This window comes from Nothobranchius furzeri, chromosome 7 (genome assembly GCF_043380555.1).
Source record: "Nothobranchius furzeri strain GRZ-AD chromosome 7, NfurGRZ-RIMD1, whole genome shotgun sequence".
In the NCBI taxonomy this organism is placed as follows: Eukaryota; Metazoa; Chordata; class Actinopteri; order Cyprinodontiformes; family Nothobranchiidae; genus Nothobranchius; species Nothobranchius furzeri.
In genome coordinates this window covers 8,678,180-8,705,621 of record NC_091747.1, presented here as the reverse complement: position 1 = coordinate 8,705,621, position 27,442 = coordinate 8,678,180, and positions in this window count along the sequence as shown.

Here is a 27,442-nt window from a genome sequence, read left to right as displayed (position 1 = left end):
AAAGGAATGGAGTCATTAGCACTTATGGTTTTTAAATGGCACCCAGAATTAAGTTGCAAGAGGGACAATTTCACATCATTCTGGTTTCATTTGTGTGAAAACAAGGTCCAATCAGGCTGAAACGTTACAGGAAGGTAGAATCTATTGAGTTGTAAGTGATCTGAACGTTTCATGATGATAGAACTTTCCTAAGGTGGTAAAACCATGTCCCAAAGGTCACCGGATCGGTGTCAATTTAAAGAAGTAGTCCAGTTACACATTCGTGGGCTTATAACTTGGCTTCTGAATGTCCTAGAGAGATCAGGTTTGTTTTAGTGTACTCCAATCAACAGCCCCTACAACCACAAAAAGGAATGGAGTCATTAGCACTCATGGTTTGTAAATGGCACCCAGAATTATGTTGCACGAAGCACAATTTCACATCATTCTGGGTTCATTTGTGTGAAAACAAGGTCCAATCAGGCTGAAACGTTACAGGAAGGTAGAATCTATTGAGTTGTAAGTGATCTGAACGTTTCATGATGATAGCACTTTCCTAAGGAGGTAAAACCATGTCCCAAAGGTCACCGGATCGGTGTCAATTTAAAAAAGTAGTCCAGTTACACATTTGTGGGCTTATAACTTGGCTTCTGAATGTCCTAGAGAGATCAGGTTTGTTTCAGTGTACTCCAATCAACAGCCCCTACAACCACAAAAAGGAATGGAGTCATTAGCACTTATGGTTTTTAAATGGCACCCAGAATTATGTTGCACGAAGCACAATTTCACATCATTCTGGGTCCATTTGTGTGAAAACAAGGTCCAATCAGGCTGAAACGTTACAGGAAGGTAGGATCTATTTAGTTGTAAGTGATCTGAACGTTTCATGATGATAGCACTTTCCTAAGGGGGTCAAACCATGTCCCAGAGGTCACCGGATCTGTTGTCAATTTAAAGAAGTAGTCCAGTTACACATTTGTGGGCTTATAACTTGGCTTCTCAATGTCCTAGAGAGATCAGATTTGTTTTAGTGTACTCCAATCAACAGCCCCTACAACCACAAAAAGGAATGGAGTCATTAGCACTTTTGGTTTTTAAATGGCACCCAGATCTATGTTGCACAAAGCACAATTTCACATCATTCTGGGTCCATTTGTGTGAAAACAAGGTCCAGTCAGGCTGAAACGTTACAAGAAGGTAGAATCTGTTGAGTTGTAAGTGATCTGAACGTTTCATGATGATCGCACATTCCTATAGGGGGTCAAACCATGTCCCAAAGGTCACCGGGCCTGGTGTCACTTTAAAGAAGTAGTCCAGTTAAACCTTTGTGGGCTTATAACTTGGCTTCTGAATATCCTAAAGAGGTCAGGTTTGTTTTAGAGTACTCCAATCAACAGCCCCCATTACCCCAAAAAGGAATGGAGTCATTAGCACTTATGGTTTTTAAATGGCACCCAGAATTATGTTGCACAAAGCACAATTTCACATCATTCTGGGTTCATTTGTGTGAAAACAAGGTCCAATCAGGCTGAAACGTTACAGGATGGTAGAATCTATTGAGTTGTAAGTGATCTGAACGTTTCATGATGATCGCACTTTCCTAAGGGGTTCAAACCATGTCCTAAAGGTCACCGGATCTGGTGTCACTTTAAAGAAGTAGTCCAGTTACATATTTGTGGGCTTATAACTTGGCTTCTGAATATCCTAGAGAGGTCAGGTTTGTTTTAGAGTACTCCAATTAACAGCCCCTATTACCTCAAAAAGAAATGGAGTCATTAGCACTTATGGTTTTTAAATGGCACCCAGAATTATGTTGCACAAAGCACAATTTCACATCATTCTGGGTCCATTTGTGTGAAAACAAGGTCCAATCAGGCTGAAACGTTTCAAGAAGGTAGAATCTATTGAGTTGTAAGTGATCTGAACGTTTCATGATGATCTCACATTCCTAAGTGGGTCAAACCTTGTCCCAAAAGTCACCGGATCTGGTGTCACTTTAAAGAAGTAGTCCAGTTACACATTTGTGGGCTTATAACTTGGCTTCTGAATGTCCTAGAGAGATCAGGTTTGTTTTAGTGTACTCCAATCAACAGCCCCTACAACCACAAAAAAGAATGGAGTCATTAGCACTTATGGTTTGTAAATGGCACCCAGAATTATGTTGCACGAAGCACAATTTCACATCATTCTGGGTCGATTTGTGTGAAAACAAGGTCCAATCAGGCTGAAACGTTACAAGAAGGTAGAATCTATTGAGTTGTAAGTGATATGAACGTTTCATGATGATCGCACATTCCTATAGGGGGTCAAACCATGTCCCAAAGGTCACCGGGCCTGGTGTCACTTTAAAGAAGTAGTCCAGTTACACCTTTGTGGGCTTATAACTTGGCTTCTGAATGTCCTAGAGAGATCAGGTTTGTTTTAGTGTACTCCAATCAACAGCCCCTACAACCACAAAAAGGAATGGAGTCATTAGCACTTATGGTTTGTAAATGGCACCCAGAATTATGTTGCACGAAGCACAATTTCACATCATTCTGGGTCCATTTGTGTGAAAACAAGGTCCAATCAGGCTGAAACGTTACAAGAAGGTAGAATCTATTGAGTTGTAAGTGATCTGAAAGTTTCATGATGATCGCACATTCCTAAGGGGGTCAAATTATGTCCCAAAGGTCACCGGATCTGGTGTCACTTTAAAGAAGTAGTCCAGTTACACCTTTGTGGGCTTATAACTTGGCTTCTGAATGTCCTAGAGAGATCAGGTTTGTTTTGGTGTATTCCAATCAACAGTCCCTACAACCACAAAAAGGAATGGAGTCATTAGCACTTATGGTTTGTAAATGGCACCCAGAATTATGTTGCACGAAGCACAATTTCACATCATTCTGGGTCCATTTGTGTGAAAACAAGGTCCATTAAGGCTGAAACGTTACAAGACGGTAGAATCTATTGAGTTGTAAGTGATCTGAACGTTTCATGATGATAGCACTTTCCTAAGGGGGTCAAACCATGTCCCAAAGGTCACCGGGCCTGGTGTCACTTTAAAGAAGTAGTCCAGTTACACATTTGTGGGCTTATAACTTGGCTTCTGAATATCCTAGAGAGGTCAGGTTTAATTTAGAGCACTCCAATTAACAGCCCCCATTACCCCAAAAAGGAATTTAGTCATTAACACTTATGGTTTTTAAATGGCACCCAGAATTATGTTGCACGAAGCACAATTTCACATCATTCTGGGTCCATTTGTGTGAAAACAAGGTCCAATCAGGCTGAAACGTTACAGGAAGGTAGAATCTATTGAGTTGTAAGTGATCTGAACGTTTCATGATGATAGCACTTTCCTAAGGGGGTCAAACCATGTCCCAAAGGTCACCGGATCGGTGTCAATTTAAAGAAGTAGTCCAGTTACACATTTGTGGGCTTATAACTTGGCTTCTGAATGTCCTAGAGTGATCAGGTTTGTTTCAGAGTACTCCAATCAACAGCCCCTACAACCACAAAAAGGAATGGAGTCATTAGCACTTATGGTTTGTAAATGGCACCCAGAATTATGTTGCACGAAGCACAATTTCACATCATTCTGGGTCCATTTGTGTGAAAACAAGGTCCATTCAGGCTGAAACGTTACAAGAAGGTAGAATCTATTGAGTTGTAAGTGATCTGAACGTTTCATGATGATCGCACATTCCTATAGGGGGTCAAACCATGTCCCAAAGGTCACCGGGCCTGGTGTCACTTTAAAGAAGTAGTCCAGTTACACCTTTGTGGGCTTATAACTTGGCTTCTGAATGTCCTAGAGAGGTCAGGCTTGTTTTAGTGTACTCCAATCAACAGCCCCTACAGCCACAAAAAGGAATGGAGTCAAAAGTACTTATGGTTTGTAAATGGCACCCAGAATTATGTTGCACGAAGCACAATTTCACATCATTCTGGGTCCATTTGTGTGAAAACAAGGTCCAATCAGGCTGAAACGTTACAAGAAGGTAGAATCTATTGAGTTGTAAGTGATCTGAACGTTTCATGATGATCGCACATTCCTAAGGGGGTCAAACCATGTCCCAAAGGTCACCGGGCCTGGTGTCACTTTAAAGAAGTAGTCCAGTTACACCTTTGTGGGCTTATAACTTGGCTTCTGAATATCCTAGAGAGGTCAGTTTTAATTTAGAGTACTCCAAATAACAGCCCCCATTACCCCAAAAAGGAATGGAGTCATTAGCACTTATGGTTTTTAAACGGAACCCAGAATTAAGTTGCAAGAGGGACAATTTCACATCATTCTGGGTTCATTTGTGTGAAAACAAGGTCCAATCAGGCTGAAACGTTACAGGAAGGTAGAATCTATTGAGTTGTAAGTGATCTGAAAGTTTCATGATGATCGCACATTCCTAAGGGGGTCAAATTATGTCCCAAAGGTCACCGGATCTGGTGTCACTTTAAAGAAGTAGTCCAGTTACACCTTTGTGGGCTTATAACTTGGCTTCTGAATGTCCTAGAGAGATCAGGTTTGTTTTGGTGTACTCCAATCAACAGCCCCTACAACCACAAAAAGGAATGGAGTCATTAGCACTTATGGTTTGTAAATGGCACCCAGAATTATGTTGCACGAAGCACAATTTTACATCATTCTGGGTCCATTTGTGTGAAAACAAGGTCCATTAAGGCTGAAACGTTACAAGAAGGTAGAATCTATTGAGTTGTAAGTGATCTGAACGTTTCATGATGATCGCACATTCCTATAGGGGGTCAAACCATGTCCCAAAGGTATCCGGGCCTGGTGTCACTTTAAAGAAGTAGTCCAGTTACACCTTTGTGGGCTTATAACTTGGCTTCTGAATGTCCTAGAGAGGTCAGGCTTGTTTTAGTGTACTCCAATCAACAGCCCCTACAGCCACAAAAAGGAATGGAGTCATTGGCACTTATGGTTTGTAAATGGCACCCAGAATTATGTTGCACGAAGCACAATTTCACATCATTCTGGGTCCATTTGTGTGAAAACAAGGTCCAATCAGGCTGAAACGTTACAGGAAGGTAGAATCTATTGAGTTGTAAGTGATCTGAACGTTTCATGATGATAGCACTTTCCTAAGGGGGTCAAACCATGTCCCAAAGGTCACCGGGCCTGGTGTCACTTTAAAGAAGTAGTCCAGTTACACATTTGTGGGCTTATAACTTGGCTTCTGAATATCCTAGAGAGGTCAGGTTTAATTTAGAGTACTCCAATTAACAGCCCCCATTACCCCAAAAAGGAATTTAGTCATTAACACTTATGGTTTTTAAATGGCACCCAGAATTATGTTGCACGAAGCACAATTTCACATCATTCTGGGTCCATTTGTGTGAAAACAAGGTCCAATCAGGCTGAAACGTTACAGTAAGGTAGAATCTATTGAGTTGTAAGTGATCTGAACGTTTCATGATGATAGCACTTTCCTAAGGGGGTCAAACCATGTCCCAAAGGTCACCGGATCGGTGTCAATTTAAAGAAGTAGTCCAGTTACACATTTGTGGGCTTATAACTTGGCTTCTGAATGTCCTAGAGTGATCAGGTTTGTTTCAGAGTACTCCAATCAACATCCCCTACAACCACAAAAAGGAATGGAGTCATTAGCACTTATGGTTTGTAAATGGCACCCAGAATTATGTTGCACGAAGCACAATTTCACATCATTCTGGGTCCATTTGTGTGAAAACAAGGTCCATTCAGGCTGAAACGTTACAAGAAGGTAGAATCTATTGAGTTGTAAGTGATCTGAACGTTTCATGATGATCGCACATTCCTATAGGGGGTCAAACCATGTCCCAAAGGTCAACGGGCCTGGTGTCACTTTAAAGAAGTAGTCCAGTTACACCTTTGTGGGCTTATAACTTGGCTTCTGAATGTCCTAGAGAGGTCAGGCTTGTTTTAGTGTACTCCAATCAACAGCCCCTACAGCCACAAAAAGGAATGGAGTCAAAAGCACTTATGGTTTGTAAATGGCACCCAGAATTATGTTGCACAAAGCACAATTTCACATCATTCTGGGTCCATTTGTGTGAAAACAAGGTCCAATCAGACTGAAACGTTACAAGAAGGTAGAATCTATTGAGTTGTAAGTGATCTGAACGTTTCATGATGATCGCACATTCCTAAGGGTGTCAAACCATGTCCCAAAGGTCACCGGGCCTGGTGTCACTTTAAAGAAGTAGTCCAGTTACACCTTTGTGGGCTTATAACTTGGCTTCTGAATATCCTAGAGAGGTCAGTTTTAATTTAGAGTACTCCAAATAACAGCCCCCATTACCCCAAAAAGGAATGGAGTCATTAGCACTTATGGTTTTTAAATGGCACCCAGAATTAAGTTGCAAGAGGGACAATTTCACATCATTCTGGTTTCATTTGTGTGAAAACAAGGTCCAATCAGGCTGAAACGTTACAGGAAGGTAGAATCTATTGAGTTGTAAGTGATCTGAACGTTTCATGATGATAGAACTTTCCTAAGGTGGTAAAACCATGTCCCAAAGGTCACCGGATCGGTGTCAATTTAAAGAAGTAGTCCAGTTACACATTCGTGGGCTTATAACTTGGCTTCTGAATGTCCTAGAGAGATCAGGTTTGTTTTAGTGTACTCCAATCAACAGCCCCTACAACCACAAAAAGGAATGGAGTCATTAGCACTCATGGTTTGTAAATGGCACCCAGAATTATGTTGCACGAAGCACAATTTCACATCATTCTGGGTTCATTTGTGTGAAAACAAGGTCCAATCAGGCTGAAACGTTACAGGAAGGTAGAATCTATTGAGTTGTAAGTGATCTGAACGTTTCATGATGATAGCACTTTCCTAAGGAGGTAAAACCATGTCCCAAAGGTCACCGGATCGGTGTCAATTTAAAAAAGTAGTCCAGTTACACATTTGTGGGCTTATAACTTGGCTTCTGAATGTCCTAGAGAGATCAGGTTTGTTTCAGTGTACTCCAATCAACAGCCCCTACAACCACAAAAAGGAATGGAGTCATTAGCACTTATGGTTTTTAAATGGCACCCAGAATTATGTTGCACGAAGCACAATTTCACATCATTCTGGGTCCATTTGTGTGAAAACAAGGTCCAATCAGGCTGAAACGTTACAGGAAGGTAGGATCTATTTAGTTGTAAGTGATCTGAACGTTTCATGATGATAGCACTTTCCTAAGGGGGTCAAACCATGTCCCAGAGGTCACCGGATCTGTTGTCAATTTAAAGAAGTAGTCCAGTTACACATTTGTGGGCTTATAACTTGGCTTCTCAATGTCCTAGAGAGATCAGATTTGTTTTAGTGTACTCCAATCAACAGCCCCTACAACCACAAAAAGGAATGGAGTCATTAGCACTTTTGGTTTTTAAATGGCACCCAGATCTATGTTGCACAAAGCACAATTTCACATCATTCTGGGTCCATTTGTGTGAAAACAAGGTCCAGTCAGGCTGAAACGTTACAAGAAGGTAGAATCTGTTGAGTTGTAAGTGATCTGAACGTTTCATGATGATCGCACATTCCTATAGGGGGTCAAACCATGTCCCAAAGGTCACCGGGCCTGGTGTCACTTTAAAGAAGTAGTCCAGTTAAACCTTTGTGGGCTTATAACTTGGCTTCTGAATATCCTAAAGAGGTCAGGTTTGTTTTAGAGTACTCCAATCAACAGCCCCCATTACCCCAAAAAGGAATGGAGTCATTAGCACTTATGGTTTTTAAATGGCACCCAGAATTATGTTGCACAAAGCACAATTTCACATCATTCTGGGTTCATTTGTGTGAAAACAAGGTCCAATCAGGCTGAAACGTTACAGGATGGTAGAATCTATTGAGTTGTAAGTGATCTGAACGTTTCATGATGATCGCACTTTCCTAAGGGGTTCAAACCATGTCCTAAAGGTCACCGGATCTGGTGTCACTTTAAAGAAGTAGTCCAGTTACATATTTGTGGGCTTATAACTTGGCTTCTGAATATCCTAGAGAGGTCAGGTTTGTTTTAGAGTACTCCAATTAACAGCCCCTATTACCTCAAAAAGAAATGGAGTCATTAGCACTTATGGTTTTTAAATGGCACCCAGAATTATGTTGCACAAAGCACAATTTCACATCATTCTGGGTCCATTTGTGTGAAAACAAGGTCCAATCAGGCTGAAACGTTTCAAGAAGGTAGAATCTATTGAGTTGTAAGTGATCTGAACGTTTCATGATGATCTCACATTCCTAAGTGGGTCAAACCTTGTCCCAAAAGTCACCGGATCTGGTGTCACTTTAAAGAAGTAGTCCAGTTACACATTTGTGGGCTTATAACTTGGCTTCTGAATGTCCTAGAGAGATCAGGTTTGTTTTAGTGTACTCCAATCAACAGCCCCTACAACCACAAAAAAGAATGGAGTCATTAGCACTTATGGTTTGTAAATGGCACCCAGAATTATGTTGCACGAAGCACAATTTCACATCATTCTGGGTCGATTTGTGTGAAAACAAGGTCCAATCAGGCTGAAACGTTACAAGAAGGTAGAATCTATTGAGTTGTAAGTGATATGAACGTTTCATGATGATCGCACATTCCTATAGGGGGTCAAACCATGTCCCAAAGGTCACCGGGCCTGGTGTCACTTTAAAGAAGTAGTCCAGTTACACCTTTGTGGGCTTATAACTTGGCTTCTGAATGTCCTAGAGAGATCAGGTTTGTTTTAGTGTACTCCAATCAACAGCCCCTACAACCACAAAAAGGAATGGAGTCATTAGCACTTATGGTTTGTAAATGGCACCCAGAATTATGTTGCACGAAGCACAATTTCACATCATTCTGGGTCCATTTGTGTGAAAACAAGGTCCAATCAGGCTGAAACGTTACAAGAAGGTAGAATCTATTGAGTTGTAAGTGATCTGAAAGTTTCATGATGATCGCACATTCCTAAGGGGGTCAAATTATGTCCCAAAGGTCACCGGATCTGGTGTCACTTTAAAGAAGTAGTCCAGTTACACCTTTGTGGGCTTATAACTTGGCTTCTGAATGTCCTAGAGAGATCAGGTTTGTTTTGGTGTACTCCAATCAACAGTCCCTACAACCACAAAAAGGAATGGAGTCATTAGCACTTATGGTTTGTAAATGGCACCCAGAATTATGTTGCACGAAGCACAATTTCACATCATTCTGGGTCCATTTGTGTGAAAACAAGGTCCATTAAGGCTGAAACGTTACAAGACGGTAGAATCTATTGAGTTGTAAGTGATCTGAACGTTTCATGATGATAGCACTTTCCTAAGGGGGTCAAACCATGTCCCAAAGGTCACCGGGCCTGGTGTCACTTTAAAGAAGTAGTCCAGTTACACATTTGTGGGCTTATAACTTGGCTTCTGAATATCCTAGAGAGGTCAGGTTTAATTTAGAGCACTCCAATTAACAGCCCCCATTACCCCAAAAAGGAATTTAGTCATTAACACTTATGGTTTTTAAATGGCACCCAGAATTATGTTGCACGAAGCACAATTTCACATCATTCTGGGTCCATTTGTGTGAAAACAAGGTCCAATCAGGCTGAAACGTTACAGGAAGGTAGAATCTATTGAGTTGTAAGTGATCTGAACGTTTCATGATGATAGCACTTTCCTAAGGGGGTCAAACCATGTCCCAAAGGTCACCGGATCGGTGTCAATTTAAAGAAGTAGTCCAGTTACACATTTGTGGGCTTATAACTTGGCTTCTGAATGTCCTAGAGTGATCAGGTTTGTTTCAGAGTACTCCAATCAACAGCCCCTACAACCACAAAAAGGAATGGAGTCATTAGCACTTATGGTTTGTAAATGGCACCCAGAATTATGTTGCACGAAGCACAATTTCACATCATTCTGGGTCCATTTGTGTGAAAACAAGGTCCATTCAGGCTGAAACGTTACAAGAAGGTAGAATCTATTGAGTTGTAAGTGATCTGAACGTTTCATGATGATCGCACATTCCTATAGGGGGTCAAACCATGTCCCAAAGGTCACCGGGCCTGGTGTCACTTTAAAGAAGTAGTCCAGTTACACCTTTGTGGGCTTATAACTTGGCTTCTGAATGTCCTAGAGAGGTCAGGCTTGTTTTAGTGTACTCCAATCAACAGCCCCTACAGCCACAAAAAGGAATGGAGTCAAAAGTACTTATGGTTTGTAAATGGCACCCAGAATTATGTTGCACGAAGCACAATTTCACATCATTCTGGGTCCATTTGTGTGAAAACAAGGTCCAATCAGGCTGAAACGTTACAAGAAGGTAGAATCTATTGAGTTGTAAGTGATCTGAACGTTTCATGATGATCGCACATTCCTAAGGGGGTCAAACCATGTCCCAAAGGTCACCGGGCCTGGTGTCACTTTAAAGAAGTAGTCCAGTTACACCTTTGTGGGCTTATAACTTGGCTTCTGAATATCCTAGAGAGGTCAGTTTTAATTTAGAGTACTCCAAATAACAGCCCCCATTACCCCAAAAAGGAATGGAGTCATTAGCACTTATGGTTTTTAAACGGAACCCAGAATTAAGTTGCAAGAGGGACAATTTCACATCATTCTGGGTTCATTTGTGTGAAAACAAGGTCCAATCAGGCTGAAACGTTACAGGAAGGTAGAATCTATTGAGTTGTAAGTGATCTGAACGTTTCATGATGATAGCACTTTCCTAAGGTGGTAAAACCATGTCCCAAAGGTCACCGGATCGGTGTCAATTTAAAGAAGTAGTCCAGTTACACATTCGTGGGCTTATAACTTGGCTTCTGAATGTCCTAGAGAGATCAGGTTTGTTTTAGTGTACTCCAATCAACAGCCCCTACAACCACAAAAAGGAATGGAGTCATTAGCACTCATGGTTTGTAAATGGCACCCAGAATTATGTGGCACGAAGCACAATTTCACATCATTCTGGGTTCATTTGTGTGAAAACAAGGTCCAATCAGGCTGAAACGTTACAGGAAGGTAGAATCTATTGAGTTGTAAGTGATCTGAACGTTTCATGATGATAGCACTTTCCTAAGGAGGTAAAACCATGTCCCAAAGGTCACCGGATCGGTGTCAATTTAAAAAAGTAGTCCAGTTACACATTTGTGGGCTTATAACTTGGCTTCTGAATGTCCTAGAGAGATCAGGTTTGTTTTAGTGTACTCCAATCAACAGCCCCTACAACCACAAAAAGGAATGGAGTCATTAGCACTTATGGTTTTTAAATGGCACCCAGAATTATGTTGCACGAAGCACAATTTCACATCATTCTGGGTCCATTTGTGTGAAAACAAGGTCCAATCAGGCTGAAACGTTACAGGAAGGTAGGATCTATTTAGTTGTAAGTGATCTGAACGTTTCATGATGATAGCACTTTCCTAAGGGGGTCAAACCATGTCCCAGAGGTCACCGGATCTGTTGTCAATTTAAAGAAGTAGTCCAGTTACACATTTGTGGGCTTATAACTTGGCTTCTCAATGTCCTAGAGAGATCAGGTTTGTTTTAGTGTACTCCAATCAACAGCCCCTACAACCACAAAAAGGAATGGAGTCATTAGCACTTATGGTTTTTAAATGGCACCCAGATCTATGTTGCACGAAGCACAATTTCACATCATTCTGGGTCCATTTGTGTGAAAACAAGGTCCAGTCAGGCTGAAACGTTACAAGAAGGTAGAATCTGTTGAGTTGTAAGTGATCTGAACGTTTCATGATGATCGCACATTCCTATAGGGGGTCAAACCATGTCCCAAAGGTCACCGGGCCTGGTGTCACTTTAAAGAAGTAGTCCAGTTAAACCTTTGTGGGCTTATAACTTGGCTTCTGAATATCCTAAAGAGGTCAGGTTTGTTTTAGAGTACTCCAATCAACAGCCCCCATTACCCCAAAAAGGAATGGAGTCATTAGCACTTATGGTTTTTAAATGGCACCCAGAATTATGTTGCACAAAGCACAATTTCACATCATTCTGGGTTCATTTGTGTGAAAACAAGGTCCAATCAGGCTGAAACGTTACAGGATGGTAGAATCTATTGAGTTGTAAGTGATCTGAATGTTTCATGATGATCGCACTTTCCTAAGGGGTTCAAACCATGTGCTAAAGGTCACCAGATCTGGTGTCACTTTAAAGAAGTAGTCCAGTTACATATTTGTGGGCTTATAACTTGGCTTCTGAATATCCTAGAGAGGTCAGGTTTGTTTTAGAGTACTCCAATTAACAGCCCCTATTACCTCAAAAAGAAATGGAGTCATTAGCACTTATGGTTTTTAAATGGCACCCAGAATTATGTTGCACAAAGCACAATTTCACATCATTCTGGGTCCATTTGTGTGAAAACAAGGTCCAATCAGGCTGAAACGTTTCAAGAAGGTAGAATCTATTGAGTTGTAAGTGATCTGAACGTTTCATGATGATCTCACATTCCTAAGTGGGTCAAACCATGTCCCAAAAGTCACCGGATCTGGTGTCACTTTAAAGAAGTAGTCCAGTTACACATTTGTGGGCTCATAACTTGGCTTCTGAATGTCCTAGAGAGATCAGGTTTGTTTTAGTGTACTCCAATCAACAGCCCCTACAACCACAAAAAGAATGGAGTCATTAGCACTTATGGTTTGTAAATGGCACCCAGAATTATGTTGCACGAAGCACAATTTCACATCATTCTGGGTCGATTTGTGTGAAAACAAGGTCCAATCAGGCTGAAACTTTACAAGAAGGTAGAATCTATTGAGTTGTAAGTGATATGAACGTTTCATGATGATCGCACATTCCTATAGGGGGTCAAACCATGTCCCAAAGGTCACCGGGCCTGGTGTCACTTTAAAGAAGTAGTCCAGTTACACCTTTGTGGGCTTATAACTTGGCTTCTGAATGTCCTAGAGAGATCAGGTTAGTTTTGGTGTACTCCAATCAACAGCCCCTACAACCACAAAAAGGAATGGTGTCATTAGCACTTATGGTTTGTAAATGGCACCCAGAATTATGTTGCACGAAGCACAATTTCACATCATTCTGGGTCCATTTGTGTGAAAACAAGGTCCATTAAGGCTGAAACGTTACAAGAAGGTAGAATCTATTGAGTTGTAAGTGATCTGAACGTTTCATGATGATCGCACATTCCTATAGGGGGTCAAACCATGTCCCAAAGGTATCCGGGCCTGGTGTCACTTTAAAGAAGTAGTCCAGTTACACCTTTGTGGGCTTATAACTTGGCTTCTGAATGTCCTAGAGAGGTCAGGCTTGTTTTAGTGTACTCCAATCAACAGCCCCTACAGCCACAAAAAGGAATGTAGTCATTGGCACTTATGGTTTGTAAATGGCACCCAGAATTATGTTGCACGAAGCACAATTTCACATCATTCTGGGTCCATTTGTGTGAAAACAAGGTCCAATCAGGCTGAAACGTTACAGGAAGGTAGAATCTATTGAGTTGTAAGTGATCTGAACGTTTCATGATGATCGCACTTTCCTAAGGGGGTCAAACCATGTCCCAAAGGTCACCGGGCCTGGTGTCACTTTAAAGAAGTAGTCCAGTTACACATTTGTGGGCTTATAACTTGGCTTCTGAATATCCTAGAGAGGTCAGGTTTAATTTAGAGTACTCCAATTAACAGCCCCCATTACCCCAAAAAGGAATGTAGTCATTAACACTTATGGTTTTTAAATGGCACCCAGAATTATGTTGCACGAAGCACAATTTCACATCATTCTGGGTCCATTTGTGTGAAAACAAGGTCCAATCAGGCTGAAACGTTACAGGAAGGTAGAATCTATTGAGTTGTAAGTGATCTGAACGTTTCATGATGATAGCACTTTCCTAAGGGGGTCAAACCATGTCCCAAAGGTCACCGGATCGGTGTCAATTTAAAGAAGTAGTCCAGTTACACATTTGTGGGCTTGTAACTTGGCTTCTGAATGTCCTAGAGTGATCAGGTTTGTTTCAGAGTACTCCAATCAACAGCCCCTACAACCACAAAAAGGAATGGAGTCATTAGCACTTATGGTTTGTAAATGGCACCGAGAATTATGTTGCACGAAGCACAATTTCACATCATTCTGGGTCCATTTGTGTGAAAACAAGGTCCAATCAGGCTGAAACGTTACAAGAAGGTAGAATCTATTGAGTTGTAAGTGATCTGAACGTTTCATGATGATCGCACATTCCTAAGGGGGTCAAACCATGTCCCAAAGGTCACCGGGCCTGGTGTCACTTTAAAGAAGTAGTCCAGTTACACCTTTGTGGGCTTATAACTTGGCTTCTGAATATCCTAGAGAGGTCAGTTTTAATTTAGAGTACTCCAAATAACAGCCCCCATTACCCCAAAAAGGAATGGAGTCATTAGCACTTATGGTTTTTAAATGGCACCCAGAATTATGTTGCACGAAGCACAATTTCACATCATTCTGGGTTCATTTGTGTGAAAACAAGGTCCAATCAGGCTGAAACGTTACAGGAAGGTAGAATCTATTGAGTTGTAAGTGATCTGAACGTTTCATGATGATAGCACTTTCCTAAGGTGGTAAAACCATGTCCCAAAGGTCACCAGATCGGTGTCAATTTAAAGAAATAGTCCAGTTACACATTCGTGGGCTTATAACTTGGCTTCTGAATGTCCTAGAGAGATCAGGTTTGTTTTTAGTGTACTCCAATCAACAGCCCCTACAACCACAAAAAGGAATGGAGTCATTAGCACTCATGGTTTGTAAATGGCACCCAGAATTATGTGGCACGAAGCACAATTTCACATCATTCTGGGTCCATTTGTGTGAAAACAAGGTCCAATCAGGCTGAAACGTTACAGGAAGGTAGGATCTATTTAGTTGTAAGTGATCTGAACGTTTCATGATGATGGCACTTTCCTAAGGGGGTCAAACCATGTCCCAGAGGTCACCGGATCTGTTGTCAATTTAAAGAAGTAGTCCAGTTACACATTTGTGGGCTTATAACTTGGCTTCTCAATGTCCTAGAGAGATCAGGTTTGTTTTAGTGTACTCCAATCAACAGCCCCTACAACCACAAAAAGGAATGGAGTCATTAGCACTTATGGTTTTTAAATGGCACCCAGATCTCTGTTGCACGAAGCACAATTTCACATCATTCTGGGTCCATTTGTGTAAAAACAAGGTCCAGTCAGGCTGAAACGTTACAAGAAGGTAGAATCTGTTGAGTTGTAAGTGATCTGAACGTTTCATGATGATCGCACATTCCTATAGGGGGTCAAACCATGTCCCAAAGGTCACCGGGCCTGGTGTCACTTTAAAGAAGTAGTCCAGTTACATATTTGTGGGCTTATAACTTGGCTTCTGAATATCCTAGAGAGGTCAGGTTTGTTTTAGAGTACTCCAATTAACAGCCCCTATTACCTCAAAAAGAAATGGAGTCATTAGCACTTATGGTTTTTAAATGGCACCCAGAATTATGTTTCACAAAGCACAATTTCACATCATTCTGGGTCCATTTGTGTGAAAACAAGGTCCAGTCAGGCTGAAACGTTTCAAGAAGGTAGAATCTATTGAGTTGTAAGTGATCTGAACGTTTCATGATGATCTCACATTCCTAAGTGGGTCAAACCATGTCCCAAAAGTCACCGGATCTGGTGTCACTTTAAAGAAGTAGTCCAGTTACACATTTGTGGGCTTATAACTTGGCTTCTGAATGTCCTAGAGAGATCAGGTTTGTTTTAGTGTACTCCAATAAACAGCCCCTACAACCACAAAAAAGAATGGAGTCATTAGCACTTATGGTTTGTAAATGGCACCCAGAATTATGTTGCACGAAGCACAATTTTACATCATTCTGGGTCGATTTGTGTGAAAACAAGGTCCAATCAGGCCGAAACGTTACAAGAAGGTAGAATCTATTGAGTTGTAAGTGATATGAACGTTTCATGATGATCGCACATTCCTATAGGGGGTCATACCATGTCCCAAAGGTCACCGGGCCTGATGTCACTTTAAAGAAGTAGTCCAGTTACACCTTTGTGGGCTTATAACTTGGCTTCTGAATGTCCTAGAGAGATTAGGTTTGTTTTAGTGTACTCCAATCAACAGCCCCTACAACCACAAAAAGGAATGGAGTCATTAGCACTTATGGTTTGTAAATGGCACCCAGAATTATGTTGCACGAAGCACAATTTCACATCATTCTGGGTCCATTTGTGTGAAAACAAGGTCCAATCAGGCTGAAACGTTACAAGAAGGTAGAATCTATTGAGTTGTAAGTGATCTGAAAGTTTCATGATGATCGCACATTCCTAAGGGGGTCAAATTATGTCCCAAAGGTCACCGGATCTGGTGTCACTTTAAAGAAGTAGTCCAGTTACACCTTTGTGGGCTTATAACTTGGCTTCTGAATGTCCTAGAGAGATCAGGTTTGTTTTGGTGTACTCCAATCAACAGCCCCTACAACCACAAAAAGGAATGGAGTCATTAGCACTTATGGTTTGTAAATGGCACCCAGAATTATGTTGCACGAAGCACAATTTCACATCATTCTGGGTCCATTTGTGTGAAAACAAGGTCCATTAAGGCTGAAACGTTACAAGAAGGTAGAATCTATTGAGTGGTAAGTGATCTGAACGTTTCATGATGATCGCACATTCCTATAGGGGGTCAAACCATGTCCCAAAGGTATCCGGGCCTGGTGTCACTTTAAAGAAGTAGTCCAGTTACACCTTTGTGGGCTTATAACTTGGCTTCTGAATGTCCTAGAGAGGTCAGGCTTGTTTTAGTGTACTCCAATCAACAGCCCCTACAGCCACAAAAAGGAATGGAGTCATTGGCACTTATGGTTTGTAAATGGCACCCAGAATTATGTTGCACGAAGCACAATTTCACATCATTCTGGGTCCATTTGTGTGAAAACAAGGTCCAATCAGGCTGAAACGTTACAGGAAGGTAGAATCTATTGAGTTGTAAGTGATCTGAACGTTTCATGATGATAGCACTTTCCTAAGGGGGTCAAACCCTGTCCCAAAGGTCACCGGGCCTGGTGTCACTTTAAAGAAGTAGTCCAGTTACACATTTGTGGGCATATAACTTGGCTTCTGAATATCCTAGAGAGGTCAGGTTTAATTTAGAGTACTCCAATTAACAGCCCCCATTACCCCAAAAAGGAATTTAGTCATTAACACTTATGGTTTTTAAATGGCACCCAGAATTATGTTGCACGAAGCACAATTTCACATCATTCTGGGTCCATTTGTGTGAAAACAAGGTCCAATCAGGCTGAAACGTTACAGGAAGGTAGAATCTATTGAGTTGTAAGTGATCTGAACGTTTCATGATGATAGCACTTTCCTAAGGGGGTCAAACCATGTCCCAAAGGTCACCGGATCGGTGTCAATTTAAAGAAGTAGTCCAGTTACACATTTGTGGGCTTATAACTTGGCTTCTGAATGTCCTAGAGTGATCAGGTTTGTTTCAGAGTACTCCAATCAACAGCCCCTACAACCACAAAAAGGAATGGAGTCATTAGCACTTATGGTTTGTAAATGGCACCGAGAATTATGTTGCACGAAGCACAATTTCACATCATTCTGGGTCCATTTGTGTGAAAACAAGGTCCATTCAGGCTGAAACGTTACAAGAAGGTAGAATCTATTGAGTTGTAAGTGATCTGAACGTTTCATGATGATCGCACATTCCTATAGGGGGTCAAACCATGTCCCAAAGGTCACCGGGCCTGGTGTCACTTTAAAGAAGTAGTCCAGTTACACCTTTGTGGGCTTATAACTTGGCTTCTGAATGTCCTAGAGAGGTCAGGCTTGTTTTAGTGTACTCCAATCAACAGCCCCTACAGCCACAAAAAGGAATGGAGTCAAAAGCACTTATGGTTTGTAAATGGCACCCAGAATTATGTTGCACGAAGCACAATTTCACATCATTCTGGGTCCATTTGTGTGAAAACAAGGTCCAATCAGGCTGAAACGTTAGAAGAAGGTAGAATCTATTGAGTTGTAAGTGATCTGAACGTTTCATGATGATCGCACATTCCTAAGGGGGTCAAACCATGTCCCAAAGGTCACCGGGCCTGGTGTCACTTTAAAGAAGTAGTCCAGTTACACCTTTGTGGGCTTATAACTTGGCTTCTGAATATCCTAGAGAGGTCAGTTTTAATTTAGAGTACTCCAATTAACAGCCCCCATTACCCCAAAAAGGAATGGAGTCATTAGCACTTATGGTTTTTAAATGGCACCCAGAATTATGTTGCACGAAGCACAATTTCACATCATTCTGGGTTCATTTGTGTGAAAACAAGGTCCAATCAGGCTGAAACGTTACAGGAAGGTAGAATCTATTGAGTTGTAAGTGATCTGAACGTTTCATGATGATAGCACTTTCCTAAGGGGGTAAAACCATGTCCCAAAGGTCACCGGATCGGTGTCAATTTAAAGAAGTAGTCCAGTTACACATTTGTGGGCTTATAACTTGGCTTCTGAATGTCCTAGAGAGATCAGGTTTGTTTTAGTGTACTCCAATCAACAGCCCCTACAACCACAAAAAGGAATGGAGTCATTAGCACTCATGGTTTGTAAATGGCACCCAGAATTATGTGGCACGAAGCACAATTTCACATCATTCTGGGTTCATTTGTGTGAAAACAAGGTCCAATCAGGCTGAAACGTTACAGGAAGGTAGAATCTATTGAGTTGTAAGTGATCTGAACGTTTCATGATGATAGCACTTTCCTAAGGAGGTAAAACCATGTCCCAAAGGTCTCCGGATCGGTGTCAATTTAAAAAAGTAGTCCAGTTACACATTTGTGGGCTTATAACTTGGCTTCTGAATGTCCTAGAGAGATCAGGTTTGTTTTAGTGTACTCCAATCAACAGCCCCTACAACCACAAAAAGGAATGGAGTCATCAGCACTTATGGTTTTTAAATGGCACCCAGAATTATGTTGCACGAAACACAATTTCACATCATTCTGGGTCCATTTGTGTGAAAACAAGGTCCAATCAGGCTGAAACATTACAGGAAGGTAGAATCTATTTAGTTGTAAGTGATCTGAACGTTTCATGATGATAGCACTTTCCTAAGGGGGTCAAACCATGTCCCAGAGGTCACCGGATCTGTTGTCAATTTAAAGAAGTAGTCCAGTTACACATTTGTGGGCTTATAACTTGGCTTCTCAATGTCCTAGAGAGATCAGGTTTGTTTTAGTGTACTCCAATCAACAGCCCCTACAACCACAAAAAGGAATGGAGTCATTAGCACTTATGGTTTTTAAATGGCACCCAGAATTATGTTGCACAAAGCACAATTTCACATCATTCTGGGTTCATTTGTGTGAAAACAAGGTCCAATCAGGCTGAAACGTTACAGGATGGTAGAATCTATTGAGTTGTAAGTGATCTGAACGTTTCATGATGATCGCACTTTCCTAAGGGGGTCAAACCATGAACTAAAGGTCACTGGATCTGGTGTCACTTTAAAGAAGTAGTCCAGTTACACATTTGTGGGCTTATAACTTGGCTTCTGAATATCCTAGAGAGGTCAGGTTTGTTTTAGAGTACTCCAATTAACAGCCCCTATTACCTCAAAAAGAAATGGAGTCATTAGCACTTATGGTTTTTAAATGGCACCCAGAATTATGTTGCACGAAGCACAATTTCACATCATTCTGGGTCCATTTGTGTGAAAACAAGGTCCATTCAGGCTGAAACGTTACAAGAAGGTAGAATCTATTGAGTTGTAAGTGATCTGAACGTTTCATGATGATCGCACATTCCTATAGGGGGTCAAACCATGTCCCAAAGGTCACCGGGCCTGGTGTCACTTTAAAGAAGTAGTCCAGTTACACCTTTGTGGGCTTATAACTTGGCTTCTGAATGTCCTAGAGAGGTCAGGCTTGTTTTAGTGTACTCCAATCAACAGCCCCTACAGCCACAAAAAGGAATGGAGTCAAAAGCACTTATGGTTTGTAAATGGCACCCAGAATTATGTTGCACGAAGCACAATTTCAAATCATTCTGGGTCCATTTGTGTGAAAACAAGGTCCAATCAGGCTGAAACGTTAGAAGAAGGTAGAATCTATTGAGTTATAAGTGATCTGAACGTTTCATGATGATCGCACATTCCTAAGGGGGTCAAACCATGTCCCAAAGGTCACCGGGCCTGGTGTCACTTTAAAGAAGTAGTCCAGTTACACCTTTGTGGGCTTATAACTTGGCTTCTGAATATCCTAGAGAGGTCAGTTTTAATTTAGAGTACTCCAATTAACAGCCCCCATTACCCCAAAAAGGAATGGAGTCATTAGCACTTATGGTTTTTAAATGGCACCCAGAATTATGTTGCACGAAGCACAATTTCACATCATTCTGGGTTCATTTGTGTGAAAACAAGGTCCAATCAGGCTGAAACGTTACAGGAAGGTAGAATCTATTGAGTTGTAAGTGATCTGAACGTTTCATGATGATAGCACTTTCCTAAGGGGGTAAAACCATGTCCCAAAGGTCACCGGATCGGTGTCAATTTAAAGAAGTAGTCCAGTTACACATTTGTGGGCTTATAACTTGGCTTCTGAATGTCCTAGAGAGATCAGGTTTGTTTTAGTGTACTCCAATCAACAGCCCCTACAACCACAAAAAGGAATGGAGTCATTAGCACTCATGGTTTGTAAATGGCACCCAGAATTATGTGGCAAGAAGCACAATTTCACATCATTCTGGGTTCATTTGTGTGAAAACAAGGTCCAATCAGGCTGAAACGTTACAGGAAGGTAGAATCTATTGAGTTGTAAGTGATCTGAACGTTTCATGATGATAGCACTTTCCTAAGGAGGTAAAACCATGTCCCAAAGGTCTCCGGATCGGTGTCAATTTAAAAAAGTAGTCCAGTTACACATTTGTGGGCTTATAACTTGGCTTCTGAATGTCCTAGAGAGATCAGGTTTGTTTTAGTGTACTCCAATCAACAGCCCCTACAACCACAAAAAGGAATGGAGTCATCAGCACTTATGGTTTTTAAATGGCACCCAGAATTATGTTGCACGAAACACAATTTCACATCATTCTGGGTCCATTTGTGTGAAAACAAGGTCCAATCAGGCTGAAACATTACAGGAAGGTAGAATCTATTTAGTTGTAAGTGATCTGAACGTTTCATGATGATAGCACTTTCCTAAGGGGGTCAAACCATGTCCCAGAGGTCACCGGATCTGTTGTCAATTTAAAGAAGTAGTCCAGTTACACATTTGTGGGCTTATAACTTGGCTTCTCAATGTCCTAGAGAGATCAGGTTTGTTTTAGTGTACTCCAATCAACAGCCCCTACAACCACAAAAAGGAATGGAGTCATTAGCACTTATGGTTTTTAAATGGCACCCAGAATTATGTTGCACAAAGCACAATTTCACATCATTCTGGGTTCATTTGTGTGAAAACAAGGTCCAATCAGGCTGAAACGTTACAGGATGGTAGAATATATTGAGTTGTAAGTGATCTGAACGTTTCATGATGATCGCACTTTCCTAAGGGGGTCAAACCATGTACTAAAGGTCACTGGATCTGGTGTCACTTTAAAGAAGTAGTCCAGTTACACATTTGTGGGCTTATAACTTGGCTTCTGAATATCCTAGAGAGGTCAGGTTTGTTTTAGAGTACTCCAATTAACAGCCCCTATTACCTCAAAAAGAAATGGAGTCATTAGCACTTATGGTTTTTAAATGGCACCCAGAATTATGTTGCACGAAGCACAATTTCACATCATTCTGGGTCCATTTGTGTGAAAACAAGGTCCAATCAAGCTGAAACGTTTCAAGAAGGTAGAATCTATTGAGTTGTAAGTGATCTGAACGTTTCATGATGATCGCACATTCCTAAGTGGGTCAAACCATGTCCCAAAAGTCACCGGATCTGGTGTCACTTTAAAGAAGTAGTCCAGTTACACATTTGTGGGCTTATAACTTGGCTTCTGAATGTCCTAGAGAGATCAGGTTTGTTTTAGTGTACTCCAATCAACAGCCCCTACAACCACAAAAAGGAATGGAGTCATTAGCACTTATGGTTTGTAAATGGCACCCAGAATTATGTTGCACGAAGCACAATTTCACATCATTCTGGGTCCATTTGTGTGAAAACAAGGTCCAATCAGGCTGAAACGTTACAAGAAGGTAGAATCTATTGAGTTGTAAGTGATCTGAAAGTTTCATGATGATCGCACATTCCTAAGGGGTTAAATTATGTCCCAAAGGTCACCGGATCTGGTGTCACTTTAAAGAAGTAGTCCAGTTACACCTTTGTGGGCTTATAACTTGGCTTCTGAATGTCCTAGAGAGATCAGGTTTGTTTTGGTGTACTCCAATCAACAGCCCCTACAACCACAAAAAGGAATGGAGTCATTAGCACTTATGGTTTGTAAATGGCACCCAGAATTATGTTGCACGAAGCACAATTTCACATCATTCTGGGTCCATTTGTGTGAAAACAAGGTCCATTAAGGCTGAAACGTTACAATAAGGTAGAATCTATTGAGTTGTAAGTGATCTGAACGTTTCATGATGATCGCACATTCCTATAGGGGGTCAAACCATGTCCCAAAGGTATCCGGGCCTGGTGTCACTTTAAAGAAGTAGTCCAGTTACACCTATGTGGGCTTATAACTTGGCTTCTGAATGTCCTAGAGAGGTCAGGCTTGTTTTAGTGTACTCCAATCAACAGCCCCTACAGCCACAAAAAGGAATGGAGTGATTGGCACTTATGGTTTGTAAATGGCACCCAGAATTATGTTGCACGAAGCACAATTTCACATCATTCTGGGTCCATTTGTGTGAAAACAAGGTCCAATCAGGCTGAAACGTTACAAGAAGGTAGAATCTATTGAGTTGTAAGTGATCTGAACGTTTCATGATGATAGCACTTTCCTAAGGGGGTCAAACCATGTCCCAAAGGTCACCGGAACTGGTGTCACTTTAAAGAAGTAGTCCAGTTACACATTTGTGGGCTTATAACTTGGCTTCTGAATATCCTAGAGAGGTCAGGTTTAATTTAGAGTACTCCAATTAACAGCCCCCATTACCCCAAAAAGGAATTTAGTCATTAGCACTTATGGTTTTTAAATGGCACCCAGAATTATGTTGCACGAAGCACAATTTCACATCATTCTGGGTTCATTTGTGTGAAAACAAGGTCCAATCAGGCTGAAACGTTACAGGAAGGTAGAATCTATTGAGTTGTAAGTGATCTGAACGTTTCATGATGATAGCACTTTCCTAAGGGGGTCAAACCATGTCCCAAAGGTCACCGGATCGGTGTCAATTTAAAGAAGTAGTCCAGTTACACATTTGTGGGCTTATAACTTGGCTTCTGAATGTCCTAGAGTGATCAGGTTTGTTTCAGAGTACTCCAATCAACAGCCCCTACAACCACAAAAAGGAATGGAGTCATTAGCACTTATGGTTTGTAAATGGCACCGAGAATTATGTTGCACGAAGCACAATTTCACATCATTCTGGGTCCATTTGTGTGAAAACAAGGTCCATTCAGGCTGAAACGTTACAAGAAGGTAGAATCTATTGAGTTGTAAGTGATCTGAACGTTTCATGATGATCGCACATTCCTATAGGGGGTCAAACCATGTCCCAAAGGTCACCGGGCCTGGTGTCACTTTAAAGAAGTAGTCCAGTTACACCTTTGTGGGCTTATAACTTGGCTTCTGAATGTCCTAGAGAGGTCAGGCTTGTTTTAGTGTACTCCAATCAACAGCCCCTACAGCCACAAAAAGGAATGGAGTCAAAAGCACTTATGGTTTGTAAATGGCACCCAGAATTATGTTGCACGAAGCACAATTTCACATCATTCTGGGTCCATTTGTGTGAAAACAAGGTCCAATCAGGCTGAAACGTTAGAAGAAGGTAGAATCTATTGAGTTGTAAGTGATCTGAACGTTTCATGATGATCGCACATTCCTAAGGGGGTCAAACCATGTCCCAAAGGTCACCGGGCCTGGTGTCACTTTAAAGAAGTAGTCCAGTTACACCTTTGTGGGCTTATAACTTGGCTTCTGAATATCCTAGAGAGGTCAGTTTTAATTTAGAGTACTCCAATTAACAGCCCCCATTACCCCAAAAAGGAATGGAGTCATTAGCACTTATGGTTTTTAAATGGCACCCAGAATTATGTTGCACGAAGCATAATTTCACATCATTCTGGGTTCATTTGTGTGAAAACAAGGTCCAATCATGCTGAAACGTTACAGGAAGGTAGAATCTATTGAGTTGTAAGTTATCTGAACGTTTCATGATGATAGCACTTTCCTAAGCTGACATGTGGCAAGACGCTCCTCGGGGCGCTTCTTGCTTGGGCCTCTCTCCTGGAGGTGCTCAGTCAGACCGAGTGCTGACATGTGGCAAGACGCTCCTCGGAGCGCGCCTTGCTGGGGCCTCTCTCCTGGAGGCGCTCAGTCAGACCCAGAGGTGACATGTGGCAAGACGCTCCTCGGGCCTCTCTCCTGGAGGCGCTCAGTCAGACCCAGTGTTGACATGTGGCAAGACGCTCCTCGGGGCGCGTCTTGCTGGGGCTTGTCTCATGGAGGCACTCAGTCAGACCCAGTGTTGACATGTGGCAAGATGCTCCTCGGGGCACGTCTTGCTTGGGCCTCTCTCTTGGAGGCGCTCAGTCAGACCCAGAGGAGACATGTGTCAAGACGCTCCTCGGGGCGCGTCTTGCTTGGGCCTCTCTCCTGGAGGCGCTCAGTCAGACCGAGTGCTGACATGTGGCAAGACGCTCCTCGGGGCGCATCTTGCTTGGGCTTCTCTCCTGGAGGCCCTCAGTCAGACCCAGTGTTGACATGTGGCAAGACGCTCCTCGGGGCGCGTCTTATTTGGGCCTCTCTCCTGGGGGCCCTCAGTCAGACCCAGTGTTGACATCTGGCAAGACGCTCCTCGGGGCGCGTCTTGCTTGGGCTTCTCTCCTGGAGGCCCTCAGTCAGACCCATTGTTGACATGTGGCAAGACTCTCCTCGGGGCACGTCTTGCTTGGGCCTCTCTCCTGGAGGCGCTCAGTCAGACCGAGTAGTGACATGTGGCAAGACGCTCCTCGGGGCGCGTCTTGCTTGGACCTCCCTCCTGGAGGCGCTCAGTCAGACCGAGTAGTGACATGTGGCAAGACGCTCCTCGGGGCTGGTCTTGCTTGGGCCTCTCTCCTGGAGGCGCTCAGTTAGACCGAGTGCTGACATAAGGCACGATGCTCCTCGCGGCGCGTCTTGCTGGGGCCTCTCTCCTGGAGGTGCTCAATCAGACCCAGTGGTGACACGTGGCAAGACGCTCCTCGGGGCGCGTCTTGCTTGGGCCTCTCTCCTGGAGGAGCTCAGTCAGACCCAGTGGTGACACGTGGCAAGACGCTCCTCGGGGCGCATCTTGCTTGGGCCTCTCTCCTGGAGGCGCTAAGTCAGACCCAATGTTGACACTTTAGCAAGACGCTCCTCGGGGCGCGTCTTGCTTGGGCTTCTCTCATGGAGGCCCTCAGTCAGACCCAGTGTTGACATGTGGCAAGACGCTCCTCAGGGCGCGTGTTGCTTGGACCTCTCTCCTGGAGGCGCTCAGTCAGACCCAGTGTTGACATGTGTCAAGACGCTCCTCGGGCGTTTCTTGCTTGGGCCTCGCTCCTGGAGGTGCTCAGTCAGACCCAGTGTTGACATGTGACAAGACGCTCCTCGGGGCGCGTCTTGCTTGGGCCTCTCTCCTGGAGGCGCTCAGTCAGACCCAGAGGTGATATGTGTCAAGACGCTCCTCGGGCCTCTCTCCTGGAGGCGCTCAGTCAGACCCAGTGTTGACATGTGGCAAGACGCTCCTCGGGGCGCGTCTTGCTTGAGCCTCTCTCCTGGAGGTGCTCAGTCAGACCCAGTGTTGACATGTGGCAAGACGCTCCTCGGGGCGCGTCTTGCTGGTTCTTCTCTCATGGAGGCACTCAGTCAGACCCAGTGTTGACATGTGGAAAGACGCTCCTCGGGGAACGTCTTGCTTGGGCCTCTCTCCTGGAGGCGCTCAGTCAGACCCAGAGGATAAATGTGTCAAGACGCTCCTCGGGGCGCGTCTTGCTTGGGCCTCTCCCCTGGAGGCGCTCAGTCAGACCGAGTGCTGACATGTGGCAAGACTCTCCTCGGGGCGCGTCTTGCTTGGGCCTCTCTCCTGGAGGCGCTCAGTCAGACCCAGTGTTGACATGTGGCAAGACGCTCCTCGGGGCGCGTCTTGCTTAGGCCTCTCTCCTGGAGGCGCTCAGTCAGACCGAGTGCTGACATGTGGCAAGACGCTCCTCGGGGCGCTTCTTATTTAGGCATCTCTCCTGGAGGCCCTCAGTCAGACCCATTGTTGACATGTGGCAAGACGCTCCTCGGGGCGCGTCTTATTTAGGCCTCTCTCCTGGAGGCCCTCAGTCAGACCCAGTGTTGACATGTGGCAAGACGCTCCTCAGGGCGCGTCTTGCTTGGGCCTCTCTCCTGGAGGCGCTCAGTCAGACCGAGTAGTGACATGTGGCAAGACGCTCCTCGGGGCGCGTCTTGCTTGGACCTCTCTCCTGGAGGCACTCAGTTAGACCGAGTAGTGACATGTGGCAAGACGCTCCTCGGGGCGCGTCTTGCTTTGGCTTCTCTCCTGGAGGCCCTCAGTCAGACCCATTGTTGACATGTGGCAAGACGCTCCTCGGGGCACGTATTGCTTGGGCCTCTCTTCTGGATGCCCTCTGTCAGACCCAGTGTTGACATGTGGCAAGACTCTCCTCGGGGCGCGTCTTGCTTGGGCTTCTCTCATGGAGGCCCTCAGTCAGACCCAGTGTTGACATGTGTCAAGACGCTCCTCGGGGCGTGTCTTGCTTGGGCCTCTCTCCTCGAGGCGCTCAGTCAGACCCAGTGTTGACATGTGGCAAGACGCTCCTCGGGGCGCTTCTTGCTTGGGCTTCTCTCCTGGAGGCCCTCAGTCAGACCCATTGTTGACATGTGGCAAGACGCTCCTCGGGACACGTCTTGCTTGGGCCTCTCTCCTGGAGGCGCTCAGTCAGACCGAGTAGTGACATAAGGCAAGACGCTCCTCGGGGCGCGTCTTGCTGGGGCTTCACTCATGGAGGCACTCAGTCAGACCCAGTGTTGACATGTGGCAAGACGCTCCTCGGGGCGCGTGTTGCTTGGACCTCTCTCCTGGAGGCGCTCAGTCAGACCCAGTAGTGACATGTGGCAAGACGCTCCTCGGGGCGCGTCATTCTTGGGCCTCTCTCCTGGACGCGCTCAATTAGACCCAGTGTTGACATGTGGCAAGACGCTCCTCGGGGCGCGTCTTGCTTGGGCTTCTCTCCTGGAGGCCCTCAGTCAGACACATTGTTGACATGTGGCAAGACGCTCCTCGGGGCGCGTCTTGCTGGGGCCTCTCTCCTGGAGGCGCTCAGTCAGACCCAGTGTTGACATGTGTCAAGACGCTCCTCGGGCGTTTCTTGCTTGCGCCTCTCTCCTGGAGGCGCTCAGTCAGACCCAGAGGTGACATGTGGCAAGATGCTCCTCGGGGCACGTCTT